General features: G+C 33.9%; 1 protein-coding gene across 11 annotated transcripts in view; it reads left to right on the top strand.

The window, feature by feature from the left end:
• Window positions 1-20,416, top strand: part of LOC143230661 (uncharacterized) — a 97,770-nt gene that overhangs the window by 16,266 nt on the left and 61,088 nt on the right. For 4 of the 11 annotated variants that reach the window (XR_013016571.1, XR_013016574.1, XR_013016562.1 and 1 more), the window contains exons 3-4: window positions 2,337-2,462; window positions 14,885-16,866. The exons of 3 other annotated variants lie outside the window; for them this stretch is intronic. The gene's annotated coding sequence lies outside the window, so the exon portion shown is untranslated. Of the gene's footprint in view, window positions 1-2,336; window positions 2,463-10,229; window positions 11,470-14,884; window positions 16,867-20,416 lie in introns of those variants that run through there. 4 more of the 11 variants (XR_013016577.1, XR_013016579.1, XR_013016566.1 and 1 more) reach the window with 2 other exon arrangements.

Raw genomic sequence — 20,416 nt, 5'->3', positions numbered from 1 at the left:
AAGTACTATTACTCCCAAGATCTATAGCTAAAATGTTTTAAGCTTAAACAATTATCTGAAATAAAATTCTACTGGTTGAATCTGTGTAAAAAAAGTGATACGTTTATACGTATAAAAATGATAATACTTTTTATCAAGTATATCTTTACTGGCTCTATTCAGGGCTCTAATGAGAACTATATAGTACGTTTAGACCATACACAGATGGCAATGCCTTTCATCCTGTTCCAGAGTTGATATAAATACCCTCATATACCACAACAATTTATATATTTTAAATGACTAAAGATCGTTTTAACTGAGGTTTAGTATGCTGTAAACCCAGTTGTCTTGATAAGTTCTGCTACTAAGCAAAAACATCATATGCAGCACGTAAGGTATGCAAAAGATGTTAATTCTTCTTACATTAAATTCTTATATAATTAGCAAAGAAATTTTTGAAATCAAATATTATCAATATTATTATTATGAAAATTCACAAATGTAACAATTTACAAAGTACAGATCATACTTTGCAGGTTTAGGCATCACAAACATATCATTAAAAAGAAAGAAAAAGTTATACATATCTAGTTCAAGATTTCAAGGAAAATACAAATGTACTTTTTGGAACCATAAACCGGTCTTTGAAATGCTCAAATGAAAAAAGAAGCATTTTTTACACAATGTCACAAAAGCCCAAAGTAGGGGTGTTGCTCTTAATTAAACTAGTTAATTTTTCATTGTCTAAGATAAGTGATCTATAAAGCATGTTTAAAGACTCTCACCCAACAAGACTAGAAGTTTTTAAAGTTCCTGAAAGGCGTTATAATCAGGTAAAAGGGGAAAATGACTTTGCCTGTGAGGGGGCTAATATACATAACAAGTTTAACGTGAAAATCCTTAATCGGGATAATTTTGGAAATTGCGAACAAACGTTGGCTACCAACATTTTATATATTTTGTCACTATCAGACAAAAATTACAGCTTTTGTAACGTTAAGTGGGAAAATTCGTTGCAATGACGGAACTACGGACTAGAGGTTAGAAATAAAGAATAAACTCACATGTTCCGGAACATTTTTTGTGATTTTATTTATCATCACAGCTATGCTGAAAATTATTAATTGCACAATATCTTGCTCACTACTATAGTAGTGGAAGTTAAGATAAGGGAAATGTACAGTGGTTAAATTGGCCTCAAGGACGTTAGGTGTACCTCCTCCTGACATGTTCCTGCTTTTTTGGTTGAAACAAATATAGATCTATACGTTTTTAATTAAGATTTTAATATAAACACTAAATCGATATACAAATAAATATATGAATACATAAGTTCGTTATCGTGATTTATAACTTATAAACACAAGAATCGGAGTATACTTGATTATCGAAAGAGGTTAAAGCTAGATACAACTAATTTTAGTGAAAAAGTTTTATAAGAACTTTTGATGCTGACTGTACGATTGTAATTTCGAGTAACGTAATGTGTCAGCTGATCACAGAAACTGGATGGATTTTGAATTGCCGGCGTTTATCTCCAGAAATGAGTGGACAGTATTTAAAAGCATGATATTTGTTTTTTACGAATTTATTATGTTACTATGTACGTTACTGTCGTACCTGGGAACTTTTCAATTTATTTTATCCAAATACTTTAGAAAAATGAAAATTTCCACCACCGCCACATTCTGTTTCGATTGACATTTTTATTAAAGAAGCTTGTCTTTTTTTAACCGATGTAAAATAAAGAAAAAAATCAGTTGTTACACTTGAAAATAAATACAAAATCTGATTGATCTTATCAAATGTTGATTTTTATCATATCATAGGATGTAAACTGATTCGTTTCAACCCACAACATCATCTAAATAAACAGTTTTATTATTTAAAATAGAATAAAACAAATATCCTATGGTCGTATTCAATCAGCAGTGCATCAGAGTTTAGGCTTAAATCATCGGAGTCCTGTCGGGGGTTCTGTAATATAAAATAATCGTCTGTATTTTCGTTTTGTAACCTCTGGTGGCGTCTCGGTTCCATTCAAATTGGAGTCTGAAGATTGTCAAGTGTAATATAGGATTTTCGGTGTGTTTTCTATCATATAATAATAATGACTTGTATTTGTATAGGTATCAATTAATAACCAGCGTTTATGAAATATTTATTTCCATTTAAATGTTCTGTGATCAAAATCAGACAGGTTATGTTACTTGGTTATTGTTCTGATTAGTGTTTACTTGTAGTATTAATACTATAACTACTAATATTTCGCAATACATTACGCATAGAATAAGAGAAATTTCACTAAGTTCTCGTTTTAATTGTCGGAACAGTAAAGATTCTTTTCTCCATAGAATGTTGAAGACTTCAATCACATCTTGTAATGGTGGATGTATAGGTAAAAAAAGAGACATTATATGGACGTTATACTCATTAATGAAAAGAAATGCAAAGATGAACAGAGACAATGGATGAAACTTGTAAGTAAACCACCATTTAAAAAACAACGTGATAAATCAAGAAACCAGAAACTATTTAGCACATTTCATATTCTGAACAATCACTATTTATTTTTAACACTGCTTTTTATCCTTTCAAGTTATTATTATCTCTAATAGCTTCTATTTTCATTCTATCGTATATATTTTTAAAGTTAATCATAAAATTTATTGTAGTTCTCATTATTTTTACATCTCATAAAATAGTTATATACACTGTTGGTCAAAATCTTAAGATCAATAAACATAAAGAAAAAATTATGCATTTTGCGTTGTTCGGCTCAACCACTTATTTGAGTACCGCTTCGAAAAATGAAAATAAGAAAAGGGAAAATAAAATAAAAACCTTTTAGCATTTAATAGCGAAAATATGAACACTTTGAAATTTGCCTAAATACTCGCTGGTCAAAAGTTTAAGACCATACCAAAAAGAAGTCCTAAACAGGGTTGGAAATGCCCAACAAGAGATCTCAGTAGTGAGTTGCATGGACGTCATTGCGAATAACTAACTGCAAACATTCGCTTTGGCATGGTTGATATAAGCGTTTGCAGAAGGCTGGCTGGAAAGATGGCTTCACGACGATCATGCACTTTTTGAAATTGTAGTCCATTTCAATAGACTTACCTTGCCATCCACCTCTAAACATTTTCAATGGGGTTCAGTTCGGGTGAACACGCTGGATGGCCCAAAAGAATCACGTTATTCGCCATGAAAAAGTTATTTGTCCTGCGAGCATTGTGGATTGCAGTATTGTCCTGCTGAAAGATTTAGTTATTTCCACACAAACGAGGGCCTTCAGTCAATAAGGATGCTCTCTAAAACGTGCCAATGTAGCCAGCTGCATTTTGACGCCCCTGTATAACCTGAAGCTCCATTGTTCCATGGAAGGAGAAATTACCCCAGATCATGATGGAACCTCCTCTACTGTGTCGTGTGGAAAATGTCTCCTGAGGGATATCCTTATCGTGCCAGTAACGTTAGAAGCCATCTGAACCATACAGGTTAATGTTTTCTCATCAAAGAACAAATCTTTTCTTCGTCCCATGTTTGGTGCTTCTCAACAAAGTTTAACCAAGCTGTTTCGTGGTGTGGAAAGAGGCGTGGCCTTTGGAGACTTTTACGGTTTTTAAAGCCTTTCTCTTGTAGATGCCATATTGTTGTTCTTGAGCTGCATTTTTCGTCCGTAAGGATCTTAATCTGGTTCGACGATTGGCTGGTGTCTTGCCAGACAACCTGTCGAATCATCCTGCTCAATGCCAGCAAAATTTCTGAAATTCTCGTTCTGTATCTTTCAGGTATTTTAAGAAATTTACAACAGCAGTTTTACTTCGCCCAATTTCGCCAACGATCGCATGTTGAGAGAGACCTTGTTTTTACAGCTCGACAATTCTGCCACGTTCAAACTCTGTACACGTTTAAGCCTTTGCCATGTTTTTACCCAATTTTACAAAGAAAAGTATTTTTAATCCCAAAATTAATGTCACTTCGCTCAGGTAATAGTTAAAAAAGAATCGACAATTTCCCAAACGAATATTAATAAAAAAAATTCATTAAAAAATCAGATTTTTCGTGTGCAAAAGCTTCGTGAGCATAATGTTGTTTATAAACGTTTTTATCAAAGTGGGTAAATTCTTCCAGTATACAGTACACATTTTGAATGTCAACATTAAATGTAAATACAAGTTTCGTTTTACGTTCACTTACTGATAAAGAATCTTTTAGTATAAGTTATAATCGTTAGAGTAAGTAATGTTAATTGTTAGAACAGGTACGATCTTTCGATCATTGGTACTATCAACAGACAGAAAGTTTTTACAGTAAAAAACGTTTTAGTGTTTTTATCAACATTGAAAATCCAACAACTTATTTAAATTATAGAATTGATTTCTAGTTACTTATTCATATAAATATTAATCCGCGTGAATTTTCAAAAAAATATTTCGGTATGGTTAAGGAAAAACAATAGAAAGATAAATCAATATACAAACTACGGAATATTTTTTGTAAAATACTTACATAAACTAAGGAATATATAAATCTAATACTGGGATGGTAAAAGGAGTTATTGCGTAGTTTACACATTTGTTTAGGGCGGAAGTGTGAGGTCCACTGAGTTGAAAGTTCACAAACTGGTTCTTTACAGTTTCTGGATTTTTATTTTTTTTACTTACAGGCGAAGATTTTCTAACTCTCTGTCTAGCCTCAAGTTGATAGTTAAGCCTTAAAAGTAGGCAATTTTTTGTGTTGACGAAAGTTGTAATCTTCAGAATTTAAACTTTTAAATTTGCTGCGGGGATTCAATTCATTTATAGTTTGTTTATAAGCGTTTTATCTGGGGTTTTTATCTGATATATTTTATTTTATTTTTGGTTGGACTGAAGGTTTCACTTTCAGGAAAGTTGGTGTCAGTGTTTCTCATTTGCAAGTTTTTTTAGAAATATTATACTTACCATCATATTCTTTTTTAAATTTCATCAATTTTTTTGTAATAAAGTAATTTTTTCTCTCCTATCTCGCCAAAACAGATTCTTTCGGTGAGGCTTAGGTCGGTTAATGGCTTTTTAAGATACGTTATAGGGACATTAAGCTAAAATTTTGATTTTAAAATATCAACAATATAAATATATGCTCAGAACTCTCTTTGATGAAATAAATGGTTCTTTTTAATTTTATTTCAACATACTATAATATATTAACCGTTAGGCCTTCCACGACTATTAGCTTTCTATTTAACTCCTTTTCATAACTTCTCATCCGCTGTGTCTTTGTCTGTCTGTGTACTTTTCCCACTTATTCCTCACTCTTTATGTTTATTACTTAATCGTCTGTGCGCTATATTGTAGGCATCAATAAATTTCACGCGACAATCGATAATCTCAACATCAGTGAACTGCAAACACAACACAGACGATTATAGAGTTACGTAATTAAACTTGTTATAACATTTACTTTAAATTAATTACTTGTAAATGTCATGTTACGAACAACACTAAACAATGATAAAATATTTACTCTTAATTTAACAACATATACACTTAACAGCCTTTTATGTCATAATAATGATAATGCCATATTTTCTGAGCTTCCTGTAACAAAACTAACATGATTATTCATGCCAAACGAATTCCCAAATCCTTCCAGTTATTCTCGAAAACAGACTAATAAACAAACACGCTGCTAAAAGGGCATGCCTTCAAAATTATCATCTTATCTTTAGACAACATGAAATTTAATTCTTTTACAAAAAATAAAAAATCCACTAGGGTGTCCCAAATGGAACCCGACTTTGGAATCGTGTAGATTGTCATTTATATTCACACAATTATGCTAAAAAGCCATAATTTGCCCCTCTATGATGATTATAAGTGAGTGAAGTATTTCATAAAATATTACTATTAATTTTATTGATTGTACTTGTACTGTCTATACCATTTTTATTTTTTGTTACAAGCAAGCTAACTTATATTTTTAACTTTAAAATAAATGTGCAACCTAAAAATATAAAAATGGGCTATCCAAACCTAGATATTCAGAGAGAAATGTTTCTCCTATACCACCCTATAGTCTAGTTACTACAAAATAGATTGCTGACTCTAGGTTTGATCGTTAAGAAGTATTTGTGGATCAGTTGTCATGTTCAAAAACTGAAGTACAAGTTAATCTAAGAGAAAATTGCCTGTCCACAAGAACGCAATTCAAATGACCTGATCTGTCAAAGCAAAGATGGTAGATGTGAATCAGCCATAGGCAATTCAAAGTTTTGTCTTGTAGAGGAAATGACAGTTTTGTGGGGGTTGGCAAGGTTTAAAATAGGTTTTATTCTGTCTGGAAAATCAATCAGAAACAAAATGAAAACTACTTTAAAAATATACGGATCTTAAAAGAAGTAAGACACTCCAACAGAAACATTATACATTTTCTAAGAAAACTCTAACATTTTTTTGACAAAGTAGACAAATAATTCACATTGGAACCAAACATATAGTTCAAATAGTAAAAAATGAAAGCTTCAGATCCAGTAAAGAAAAGGAGGAAGACATTCTTTTTTTACAATATTGTAGAGAGGGAAAAAGTAGTGACATTGGAATGTGACAAACATTGGACGAGAAGATCTAAAAGAGTAAAAAGGGAATAAAAATCTTGGAGGAAAAGGTGAAATAGTGGAATCACGAGAAAACAGCAAATCTAATTTTTCAAAATGAAAAAGAAAAGCAGGAGACCAGTTTAAGTGAACAACTCCAGACAAAAGATGATGATGCTTATGCCCCGCATGAAAAAAAATAAAAGTACTGGTGAAAGTGACAGTTCCAATGAAGAATATCATTCTTCAAAAAAACAAACAAAGAAAATTCTAGTAATAATTGGAATCCAGTGGAGTGGATATTAATAATGTCAGTCTTTCTCGGTCAAATGTTCGAAGAAAGAAATGGGGAATAATAGAATCTGAAGTACAGGTATCAGAGAAGATATGTAAAGTCAAATTCAGGCTTTTATATTGACCTTCACATCGCCACAAATTTTGTGAGGAAATTGGAAGAGGAGAGAATTATTATATTTGGTGTTGAGAGGCTTGCAGTTAGTGCTACTACTTCATTCTTTGATCCAATTCATTTATTTCTCGGAACAATCCAAATACCTTCTTTGAAAGGTCATGAGTAAGCAGTTAGCCTAAATTAGGGTCGGCTAGCGCAGATAGCCCACGTGTAGCTTCGCGCGAAATTCAAAAACAAATACTAGTAACTTACCTGAAAGACGAACTCAGTGGCATAACGATATGTCTGCGGACTTACAAGCTCGAAACCGGTTTTTCGATACCCATGGTGGGCAGAGCACAGATGGCCCTTTGTGTAGCTTTGTGCTATATTGCAAGCAAACAAATACCTGAAAGGGCCAAATATGCGGGACACAAAATTTATTATGGCAGTGTTAAATGATATAGAAAATTCATTTTACCAAGAGGTAGGAATTTCAACGTTTACTGAAATTGTCAGAGAGCACTTATACATGATGTGCATTACTATTATTGAGTGACTGGTGGCATTGTAAGATAATTATTTTGTTGTTGTTTTGGTCTTTTGGGATAGGTTTTCTGCTGTCTTTGTACAAATCCAAACATACTTCGTGTGTCACTGTCTATATGTAAGAGATACCAATGCCCATTGTCAAAATATAAGAAAAATAAGAGTGTTGTTGAATGTTACAAGATAAAAACTAAAACTCAGGGCCAGCTTTGGGGGTGGGTGACGTGCGCCTAAATTGACATTGCAATTAGAAGTTCTTGTCAGTTTTTCAGGGACAGGCAAGAGCTCAGAATACAAAGTTCAGCACAGCCTACAATTTTGCCTTGGGCCAGCTCTGCTAAAACCTTGCACGTTCCTTTTCACGTCATTGAAACCAAAAATTATTTTAGATGAAATGCTAACATTTAGTTTAAAAAGTATATGTGTAATTAATACAAAAAATATGATTAAATTTTGTAGAAGCATCCAAAAAATTCATTTAAAAGTAGATATAAGCTCTTTGCATGTTATTGTTTCACTAATAAAACGTTAATTTTCAAAGCTGTGTTTATATATTACAAATTTTACTCTCGAAGCTTCTTTCTTCCACACAAACATCGCCCCGCAGTCTGCTGCCACAATGTTTATAACATCAGTAAGTGTAATGCACGTATTTTTTTATTACGATTTCTGATGGAATTTGAAATTTGTGTTAGTTGCAACAAGACGTGGAATGCCGAAACGTCGAACGACAAGAGGCTTTGGATTGATATTACCTGTGTACATCCAGTGGCGTAACTTAGGGGGGTACATCTGTCCCCGGGCGCAGCATTGGGGGTGGGGGGTGCAAAATTGATGTTACATAATTAGGAATGAATTTAATTAGGAGCAAGAGGTTACCGACAGCATAAATTTTGAGGAACTTATCGATAAATTAGCAGCAGCAAAGGCAAGAAGAATTTCTCTTTGAAGTTACATAATTACATCCAAAGCATTATATCAAACTATTTCTTTTACTTTATGTTAACTTTTCAGTTCACTATATCCAAAGTAATGTTTTAAGTTTTCGCAACATTATATTTCACTATTATTTTAGTATAAAATAATTCTGCATTAATTTTTTATATACATTCTTGTTTCTGATTCAATCCTTTTCTGTTATTCAATTATATCTTCAAAGTACCATTGTTGCCTCAATTATTTAATTTTTTCATCTCCTTCATACCCTAAAAATACACCACAAAATGCAGGTTTTCATGTTTTAAAACTCATAAATTTCCGGAAAAGCATGACGGACCCCTTTATGGCTTACATTTTGTCACGAGGGGGCGCGATAACTGACTTTGTCCCTGGGTGCTGAAAATCCTAGCTTCGCCTCTGGTCATGGCGGACAGAACTCTTGGGAAAAATAACATTCTTTCCGAGACTTCTGTGGCACTTTCAGGAACAGCCATCCCTGGTTCGTGCTTTCACAGCCGCGAGAGACGTCATTAGATTCAACTCGTGGAACGAGGCAACCGTAGGTTTGTTGGGCCAGCTTCAAGTAGCAAAACAGAAAATCGCTGTATAGACCATGTGGGGGGTAGGATGGCCAGTCCAGAGTCCAGCACCTGGGGTTAGATAGTTGTGGAAAGCTCGGATGCTATTGATCGTTGAGCTGTATATAAAAACATCGAATGTTCTGTTAAAGATGCATGTGAAAAGTAAGAAAAACAACTCAGGCTCGAACTATTGAATTCACTTTAAAAAATAAACGTTCAACCTCCCCCCTTTCTCCTCTCCTTCTACCGTGAAGAATCGAACTCCAGATTTGAGTGATGTAAGTCCGTAAATTCGCCGGTAGTCCAGCGAAAGACGAAGGTTTACACAAAACATTTTTTTTTCAACTTGTTTTCTGAAATGTCACAAAGTAATTACCTTGAAGACGCGCATTTGTGGTATTAGCATGAATATAGAAATTTCAAAAGAGAATAAACTAGAAACGACACGAGGGGGAACATGGAGGGGGAAAGAAATGGTAGAAACATGTAATACATCGTCAGAATTGATAAGAGAAAAAACAGCAACTTCGAAATGGGTTAAAACCTGAAACAGCACTAGGCTTTCTTGAGTCTGCGTATAACGAGCCAATAAACAAAATTATTTCAAATCCGTGCTTATAATAATGACAGGGAAATGTGAATTGTACATGTATATGCTTAATTTTCAACGGTAGCCGTGGGGGACATGCCCCCACACTTCTGAAACCAAAATTACGTCCCTGTATACGTGTATGGGCTACACTTCTTTGCATATTTTGTTACAGATGAACATGTCCCCACATTTCTTATTGACTGATTGTTTGGAATTAAGCGCAAAAATACACAATGGGCTATTTGTGCTCTGCCCATTATGGGTATTGAAATATGGTTTCTAGCCGTGTGATCCACAGACATACTGCTGTGCCACAGGTGGGTCCCCACATTTGTGAAACCAAAGTTACGTCGCTGTATACACGTGTAGGTTCATTTTTCTCCATTAGGTAAGATTAAAATTGTGCAAAGAAGTGGGATAGAGAATAGCGTGTCTGGGCAGTGAGTCCGGGTGTTTAAAGTTCGCATTCCATATTTCCACTGATGTTTAAGACATCTATCAAAACCAACAGATATGCAACTTTTAGTTCCTCTGGTTGCCATTATATACACCCTTGTGGAAATTAATTGAAACAAGACGGAAAATTACAATTTTTTCAAGTTTTTGCGTTTTATTTCTGAGAATCCAAAAATTACTCACAAATTAATACATGACAATGACCACCTTTATTTTTCAGAAGATCATTAATACTCTTTGGCATCGAGTCCACGAGTTGACTGCAATTTTTACTAATTTTTGGATCGCGGGAACACACCTCAATTAGCTTATCTTTTGTAGTACAGTCTTTTCCCTGAAGTCTTTCTTTACAAATCACCCAAAGATTTTCAATAGGATTTTAGTCCGGAGAGTTTCCAGGCCAGTCCAGCAGCTTTATTCGCATTGTAGTCATAAAATTCTTCACAAGTTTCAATGTGTGGCAAGGAGCCAGATCTGGAATGACTCTTCTCTGCAAAACTTCGATGTACAGTGGTCCTCGCATCATACCTTTTACGATATGTAATCCTTCGACGCCATAGTAGTTGAAAAAGCCCCAAAACATCTTTTACAAGGGATGTTTTACAAACTGATTAATGTGAGATTCTCGAAGTTTCTCACCTGGAGATCTGCGAACATGCAGATTTCTTTAACTTTGCACGAAGAAATAAGTCTCGTCACTGAATAACACCTTCCTCCATTGTTCTTGCATCTATTTCAGACCCCATTGATACCGTTTTTTCATCATTGAGTTGGTAACAACTTGTTTTTTGACTGGTCTCCTTTCCCTTCTAATGCAATTTCGAACGACGTATATTCCTGAAAATTTCGTGATATATCCCAAAAATAGATCGACCGTGCTGCGAAACCCAGCTAATGACGCCGTCTGTGTGAAAAAATGACAATTAAAGAAAATCAGCGGGTCCAGCGAGCCTGCACCAGCCGTCATGCTGGAAATATTGTAAAATGACCATTTGTTTCAATTAAGTTGCATAACAGTGTAAACTATTAAATCACTATGTAACATGATTTTACATCTTCTGTCTTACACCATCGAAAGATTTGGGATTGTAATATGTACTATTGAAAGTTTTTAACAATTTGAAGGTATCAGATCATACACGGAGTTATTACTTTGGATTGAATCCGAGAATTCAAAGTTCGTGACCCATTGCCGTAAAAATAGGGTGTGGGTGCTTTATTAATGTAATGATAAAATCTAACTATTCAGGTGGTGTTGACAAGTTGCCTTCCTGTTACTTTATCAGCTCAACGTTAGGGACAGCTGTGTTTAGTTTCGAACAAAATTATAACATGGAGTAGCATGCACGTATTGCTAGCCCTGTGCTCAGCGTTTGGAGTAACTACAGTAGGGCTGAGAGTAAGTTATACATTTTGTTGATGCAACACAAGATATTATAGCTCTAACCTTTTCAGTAGTTAAAATGATCTTCAGGTTTGTTTGTTTTTTTTAAATTTTGAGACGGATTGTCCACTCTAAGGGCCAGCGATGTGCCCCAGCTGTGAACAATGCTTGTTCATAGTATAGTCAAGCCTATAAAAGGTACTTAACTTCTGCATATGACCAATACACTAATTTTTCTTGTCACAAGGAATGTGTACTGTACACTGTGAAATAAGAAGTGATTTTACTTTCTAAATAACAAGAAGTTAGCACGTGGTTCATTTCATTTTGGGTTCAAATTCTTATCAGTTGAACCCAGAAGTGCCCCTGTATATAAGTGAACCTGTCTAGCTCCTCTATTGTTGTCAAAAGAACTGAAGATCCAGCCTTTCATATAAAAGAAACATCTTTTCGTTGTTGTTCAGCTGTGAATAAGTCCTCTGTTGTTGTTTTTTATTTCATAGTGAAACAAGTTTGTGTCAGTCTCTAATGTTTAGTCAAGTATATTTTAACTAAACTCTGCTTAGTAGCCTAGGGATTAGCTTCTTCTAAAGTTAGATACTTGATGATGACGGTATTGATATTCCAAACGGCTACAAGACTTAAAAACAAATAAACTGTAAGTGTCGTGATTTGTAAATTCCAGAATACACAAACAAGTACCAAGAGATTGGAAATTAACTAATATCACTCCTATCTTCAAGGAAAGTAACAGAAGTTGTCCCAGTAATTATAGACCTATCAGTTTTCCACCAGTTGTGGGAAATGTTTTAGAAAGTTTGATAAAAGATATTTTTCAAAGTAATTTAACAAAGATTAGAATTTTATTGGACAGTTAACTAAAGAAAAATCTTGCCTTACAGATATATGGATATGTTTTGAAACTGTTGCTGTATATGTGGATGATAGTAAATGATGTAGATTTGGTGGATCTTGATTTTCAGAAAGCATTTTACAAGTGCCACATAAACGGCTTGTAAAAAAACTTGTTACTGTAAGTGTTGGGAATAACTTAACTAATTAGATAGTAGAGCACCGGACGGAAGAAAGCAGCTAGTTGTTACAAATGAAGTTCAGTGAAATTGGATTAATGTTGCAAGTGGTGTACCCCGAGGCTCAGTTTTAGGAACTTTGTTTTTTTGTGTTTTACATTAATGACATAAATGAAGGAATGGTCAATAAATTACTTAAGGTCTTTAGTGTTGCTAACTGTGAAGAGGATGCTGCTTTACTAAACGATTTAGATCATCTACGAGTTGGGTAAATAAATGGCAGATTGGTTTCAGTTATAATAAATGCAAGATAATGCATGTGGGTTATCGTAATTTGAATTATAAGTGTAATTTTAATGGAAATAACCTTAACAGTGTTGTAAAATAATGAAATTTTGGTATAATAGTTTATTAGTCTCTAAAGCCATTCAAGCAATGTGTTGTTGCAAGTGGTAGGGCAAATAGGATTTTAGGTTGTATCAAAAGAATTGTTTTTTGTTTTTTTTAAATTTCCCACAAAGTTACTCGAGGGCTATCTATGCTAGCCGTCTCTAATTTAGCAGTGTAAGACTAGAGGGAAGGCAGCTAGTCATCACCACCCACTGCCAACTCTTGGGCTACTCTTTTACCAACGAATAGTGGGATTAACCGTCACATTATAACGCCCCCACGGATGGGAGGGCGAGCATGTTTGGTGTGACTCGGGCGCGAACTCGTGACCCTCAGATTATGAAGTGCACGCCTTAATGCGCTAGGCCATGCCAGGGCTCTGTATCAAAAGAAATACTGATTATAAGCCTAAAGAGGATATAATTTATTTGTGTAGAGCATTGGTCAGACCACATATGGAATATTGTGTCAGTCTTGGGTTTCTTGCCTTAGAAAAGACATTGCATTGTTGGAAAGGGTTCAGAGAAGAGTTAACTAAAATTATATCTGGGTTGTCTTATGAGGTGAGAATAGATCATTAGGATTGTCTCTTGGAAAAAGAAATGTTAAAGGGGATCTGATTGAAGTGTTTAAGATAGTAAAAGGAATTGATATGTTGATGCACCAAGATTTTTCATATTTAACAGTGAAAATTACAGAACTAGGGGACAAAAATATAGATTTATATAAGATAGAAACCGTTTTCAGCTAAGACAGTTTTTCATTTTTCACATAGTGTGGGTTGACCTATGAATGGATTGCTTTTGGATGTTGTGAAGACAATAAATTTGAGTTAATTTAAAAGAACTCTTGATAGATACTTGAATAAGAAGGGCTGGAATTAAAATTTTATTTATTTATTTATTTAATAGATTTAGTTTATTTTAGAGGGTGGGACATCCGGGTTGGACCAAAAGGTCCCTTGTTGTCCTCAAACATGTTAACTAAAGAGAGGTGGGGAAGTAAGAATAGAACTCACAAAAGAAAAAATTTGAAGTAAAAAATAATAATAATCCACAAGAAGGATTACAAATTATCACCCAGTTACCACTGTGAGAGATTAGAAATACAAAGGCAGTTTGACGAATTTATACGTTTTGTCACGCACTCGTGGTCTAAACGCTTCAGACTGACAAGAACAGATGTTGTTGATGCATCAACAATTTGCATACTTAACAGCGAGAATTATAGAACTAGGGGTACAAATATAGATTTAGGCTAAGCAGAAAATATCTTTAGCTAACACTGTTTCATTTTGCATATAGTGTGGGTTGACCTAAAATGATCCTGCTGTGTTTTATCATACTATTTATGCAGGTAACAATTCATAAGTTCAGATCTAACCCCGATATCTATGCGACTCACCTTTACTAGCGACAAGTTTTTACTACGGTTTATTTTTAAAATTTTGAAAGGCTAGCGCTGATAACCCTTGACTAATTTTGTACAAAGCTTCTTTGTATTATATGTGCTTCTGATAACACTCCCCGTCACACCAAATATGCTCGCCCTGTCAGCCGTGGGTACGTTAAAATATGACGGTCAATACCACTACTTGTTGGTAAAAGAGTAGCCCAAGAGTTGGCGGGCGGGTGGGTGGTAATAACCAGTTGCCTTCCCTCTAGTCTTAGACTTCTAAATTATGGACAGATAGCGCAGATAGCCCTCGTGTAGCTTTGCGCAAAATTCAAAACAAACAAATTCAAATGAACAAATTAAGAATATAGAAACTACACGTTGGCACAAGGTTTATGTGTGTGTGTGTTTTCATATAGAAAAGTAACATCGGGCTGTCTGCTGAGTCCACCAAGAGGAATCGAACCCCTGATTTTAGCATTGTAAATCCATAGATTTACCACTGTACTAGCGAGGGACCACAAGGTTTGTAATGATGAAAGTATACACAGAGTCAGTGAGTAGATTCAGTAAGTACCTTGCAACTATATAATACAAATATTGTTTGTTTACAGATACACTGAAAGGCTAGATAGGCCAGAGTGGAAGTAGCGACTCAACAACACCGGCCGCCAACTCTTTGACTGTTCTCTCCTGAACGAACCATGTGACTTCATCGTCACCAATTTTAATAACTCTATAGTCCTAAAGTTCGGAACACGGTATTCCTTTTTCTTTTGGCAGAACTAGAATCGAGCATTGGATCCGTAGATCTGTTGTCCAGCACTTCACACTTCATGCTACTCTTGGTCTGTATAACATAGAGGGTGGTTGTTTAGTCCCCACCAAGGTGATACTAATGTACGTGGTTTTTTTATATTAACAGACAAAATCGATCAAACATATATAGTTCATATATACACATGCAATTTACAAGAACGATTTGCATATATTAATATGTTGACTTTTGTGCAGATGGGAACTGATACTCTATGAGCAATCTATTTAGCATATATGTCATATTCAGTATTAATGTAATGCCACTGGTATCGTTATGGGTAGAGGAATATGTCACAACCATTTCCCAAGAAAGATATAAGCACAGAGAGATTGATAAATTATACAGAGCCGAAACCACAGCAGTCTGAAAGCTAGAGGTTGCAATGCTCTACACGGAAGAAGAAACACTTGTACAATAGAATGTTAAGAACAATAAAATATCACAAAATGTCATTCGAGTTAATATGGAGCAACAGAAAGAAAATAAAGTTTCAGAATATAACTTTGTGACATAAAAAGCTGCTGCGATGTCTCATCTGGTTACATCTTCTGGTAGTGAAGAATATGAAGTGGGTGAAAGATCATAAGTTTCTAGTCACACCTCCATATAAACATCAGTTTTCATGAGAATGGACATGAAAGATGAGACAATTAAAGCTATTCTATTTGTCCACAAGCCCTTCAAATGCCCTAGTGCAATGTAAGTGGATTTTTGTGTAGTCTTCCATTTGCATGAAGGCCAAGTTTGGGATAAATTTGTTAACATGTGAAATCTAAAATCAACTTCAAGCCTTTTACATAAAGTTGTTACAGTATAGGTTAATTATTGGTATTATAGTGAGCACAGTAAATGACAAAGGAAGTAATTTCAAGAGGAAAACATGACATAATATGCATCATTTTTGCAAGGTGCAAATAACCATCGTTTGCGTTAGTGAATAAGGCACTACGATTTGTTATGACACACCTTTTTACCAGAAATGTATGAGAGTGTAATAATTATTCTTGTCAAGTCCATTGATTTGTCTGTAAATGTTAATTTTTATACATATACTTCACAATATTGCATAAGAGTAACAATATAATGTTAAGTACATTGTATTAAAACAATTTGAATATGCAACTCAGCCAGCCATTTGACAGTTTCAGTCAGTAAGAAGTTGCAATCGAACAGAATGCATCAAAACTACTTTTTAAAATTGCTTGGTGGTGTGTAGGTAGTGTGATGTCATTTAAAATGATCACTTTTGAGATGAGTATGTAACAGCCTTATCCTGCACAGTATATTCCCACATCAAATCATAAAATTTATTCAGATCAAGAATTTGGAATTTCCAAGGCCAATATTTAACTTGTACTTTACGGTATTGGACAACATGGAAAACAGGGGAATATAGATGAAATTGGGTAACCAGGACCATCCAGAAAGACACCTGCAATAAGTTGTGTCTCAACCATGGTAAGAAAATGTGGTGACAATGATAATTCACAAACACAAAGGTTAGTGGTAAAATGTATCCAAGTGTCCCAGTCACATGTCACCAAGTGAAGAGACACAAGTCGCATGTACACAAGTTGATTCCACATCATGTGATTTCAACACTCGTACGTGAAGCAGCTGGACAATTACGTGGATATCATGCTACACAAAATGAGGACACACTAGTGAAGTAGCCTATGGAAATTGAGGCCAGAAAGTTGTTGTCCTGATACGTCTCATGAATTATGGAAGGCCTAAAAACCATCAAAATAAAAAATCATCAATAATTTGCTTTTATTTATGAAATACGTTGTTTTTTATTACACATTAAAATGAGGCAAAAATATTGACAATACTGTAATACCTAGTCTGTGACTCTTTGTATGTTTGAAGTTAAGCTCAAAAGGGGCTATGTGTGCTCTGCCCACCACAATTATCGAGACCAGATTTCTAGTGGAACGGTTAGTATGGAACTCTGGAGCCAAAAGTAAGTACACACCACCCAAGGACATAAAGGTGTAAAGAATGGAACAGTTATTTATCTCAATTTGCATATCTTGTATGCATTAACCACCCAATTAATTAATCACTCTTTAATTAATTAGGCACAAGAGTCATTGAACTCTGAAGTCCCGCTGGGGCATAATGGCTGAAACAGTTAATTAACCTGATTAATTAGATATTAAATTTAACTTGCTAGAATGAAATGACAGATAATTAGAGGAAGTGATGTGAATCACTGACAATAATTACAGGTTTGCATGAATAAATCAAATCTAATTATGTTATGTAGTGACAGCTTCTTGTGATGTGAAGCCATTTATTAGCAGTAACTCCAGGAAATTAGAGTATAAATCATCACATGATCTATAACTAAGGCTATTATGATTTAAGATTCATACCTGCTATATAAAACAGATTAATGTAATGCTTTCTGATAGTATTTTTATTTTAAAACCCTTTATTAATCTTCGTTTAAAACTCAGTTGGATATTTGATCTATGTGAAAAGGCATATTTAGTAAAAACATTTTTACACTAAATCACCTTGTAACAAAATTATGAACAAACATATTAATATTTTTATGAAATTCAAATTCTGATAACATATTCTGTTTGGAAATATGTCTACGTCTTTAATAGCCATGTCATATGCAATATTCGCCACACATTGTCTAATAAGGTCCTCAACCTTCATATTGTAAGTCTATTTTAGATAGTTCTCTTTGGTTAATTTTTACGTGGAAGCAGAGTAAGGAAATCAGAATATTCTTTATTTTATTTCAACAAAGTAGATACAGATCCAGTGACTTCGACATTTATAATTTAGATACAAATTGTTGATGTCTATATAGTTAAGTAACTGATTACCAGCAAACACAATTCCCAGCATATTTTGCGAACCCAAATCTTCTGAGAGTAGAGAATAAATATGTATAATGTTCATTACTTTTCATATATCAGTCATGATGTTTCTAGACTGATAAATTTCTAAAATTGACCAAAAATCTGCATGGCAAGAATGTTTATGCTCTTGAGTATTCGTTGTGATTTGTAACAATTTCTTGATCTTAAAATTCTTCACCCGTTCATCTGAATAATGCTTCATAGCTTTGTGAATACAAATAGTCATCTGTATCTGATGTTAAGGGCATTTGTGAATCTACATTCCATCCACGTTGACTGTCAAAAAATATGATATTGTAACATTTGAAATTATGACGGGTTTCTTCCGAGATTCATTATAGCATTATTATCCACGTCTTATAAGAAGACGAGTAGGTACCTGACCTGAAATGCATTATTGATAGATGCCTGCAAGTTTCCCCAAGGAATTGAAAATAATTTGCACTCTATATATTTCAAAAAATGTTAAGAGTCCACTTCTACAGCAGTAGCCTTTTTTCAAGAATGTTAAAAGATTTGTAAGTTTGTGCTTTTCCTCAGTGAAATAATGTTGACAATCCAATGAAACTCTAAACTTTGTTAAATGGTTTTGCAAAGCTTCTTTTGTGCAACTTTTCAAAAAGTTGTACATAACTGACTTAAGACTAATGGACCTATAACTGAAACAATATTCTTCACTTCCTTTAAAAAGAGGAGCATCATGAGCTAACTTCCAACCTTCTAGTACATGGTCAATGTTGAAGGACTGACAAAAAATAGTAGCAAGTGGCTGACATATCCAGTTTTTAACCACCTTCAAAACTCTCGGGAAAATATTATTTAGCTAATAGATTTATTTTCTTTTAAACTTCGAAATTTTGCCTTGACGAGCTCAGAATTAATGCAGCCATCTTCAAAATGTAGAATACTGCTTAAATCTTCAATAGTAGAAAGAGAATAAAAAGCAAAAACAATTAACAACCCATTCATCTCGTAATCATCATATACAAACCTTTCTTTATCACCCCTTGAGGGTTCCACTGCATCCTGGCATTTTGTTTACACTTTATATATTTTGATAAATTGATAGCGTTGATGCAACATCTGTTTTGTACTTCATGGTGAGAATGGTAGGACTGAGAGAGGTAAATTAAATTTCTGCAGAATAGGAGTCGTTTTCACTTTCTTAATATAGTAATTATTTGGAAGAGTTGCCTTATGATGATGTGGAAGCTGAAATTTAAAGTGATTTTAAGAGAAATTTTGAAAAGTATATGAATGATAAGGGCTAGCTTTAAGATTTTTTAAAAATTTATTTATAAATAGTTTTAGTTTAATTTAGAGGATGAGACAAACAAGATGGATCAGTAGGTTTCATGTTGTTCCAAACTACTATATTATGTTATGTTTTATTAAAAATTATGTTTGAGATATATTTCAACTTTGTATAAAATGTTTAATTCATTTATGCAAAAGTTATGCATCATCAAAATTTTTCTCTACCTAAACAGTTGATACTCTTAACAACAAATACAGAAAATTCTTTCATAGAATACACTATTAATATACATTTTTGTATAATCAAACAGGAATCCAAGAATGGAGTGAGGTAAAGTTTTATTGTCCTGTTGTTCACTAGATATTTGGAATAAAATTATTTTTTGTTAACAAAGCTGCTTAAAATTTAAAATTGTGACACAGAATAGTTGGAAATGTAATTTATTGAGATACTTTGTTATTGTGAAAATTAAAAGCAGAATAATATCTATTTTGTAGGTAACAACAAATGAGAAAAATAACCAGTGTTATTGATATAACTTTTTAAAAATGAAAGAGAACAAACACTGACACTACACTGCAACACAATCTTCAATCAATAACTCTTTGGTTAATAACCAAAATCCTCTTTTCACTCTATTAGAACCACTGTTCTCTAATCCTTCACAAGGTATTTTGATATCCATGGATTATCATTATTCAACTCCACTTGCAGTGATATGTTGAATTCCTATTTATTTGTAACCTTTTAGTTAATGTTTTCCAGTTTCTTGGGAGTTCATGTACTCTACACTCTGTCATTCTCATATTCCTGTTTTTTTGCTTCTTTTTATTGTGGCTCACCAAAATATGTCTGATATTCTTGTGGATTTGGAATAGCTCACCAACAACTATGGTTGTGTATAGTAGATATCCTGCTTCTTGCTAATTTCTGTTGCAGGAGTATCTTTACCTACTTGTATTGTTGAGTTTGTAGTCACTTCCTTTGTTTTGTAATGCTGTATGCACGCTTTACATACACTATTTCTTTGATCACTCTCAAACTAGATGTTTTCAGGTTCAAATGTGAACTTAAGGAACCACTGTGTTACAATTGATGGAATACTTTGGCAGAATTTTGGATTCAGAGGACTTTTATCAGAAAGTATTGTGGTAAAGGACACAACAACACATTTAAAGGAAAC

This window comes from Tachypleus tridentatus, chromosome 10 (genome assembly GCF_004210375.1).
Source record: "Tachypleus tridentatus isolate NWPU-2018 chromosome 10, ASM421037v1, whole genome shotgun sequence".
Lineage (NCBI taxonomy): Eukaryota > Metazoa > Arthropoda > Merostomata > Xiphosura > Limulidae > Tachypleus > Tachypleus tridentatus.
The sequence above is the reverse complement of the archived record's forward strand: the minus strand, read 5'-3'. Positions and strand labels throughout refer to the sequence as shown.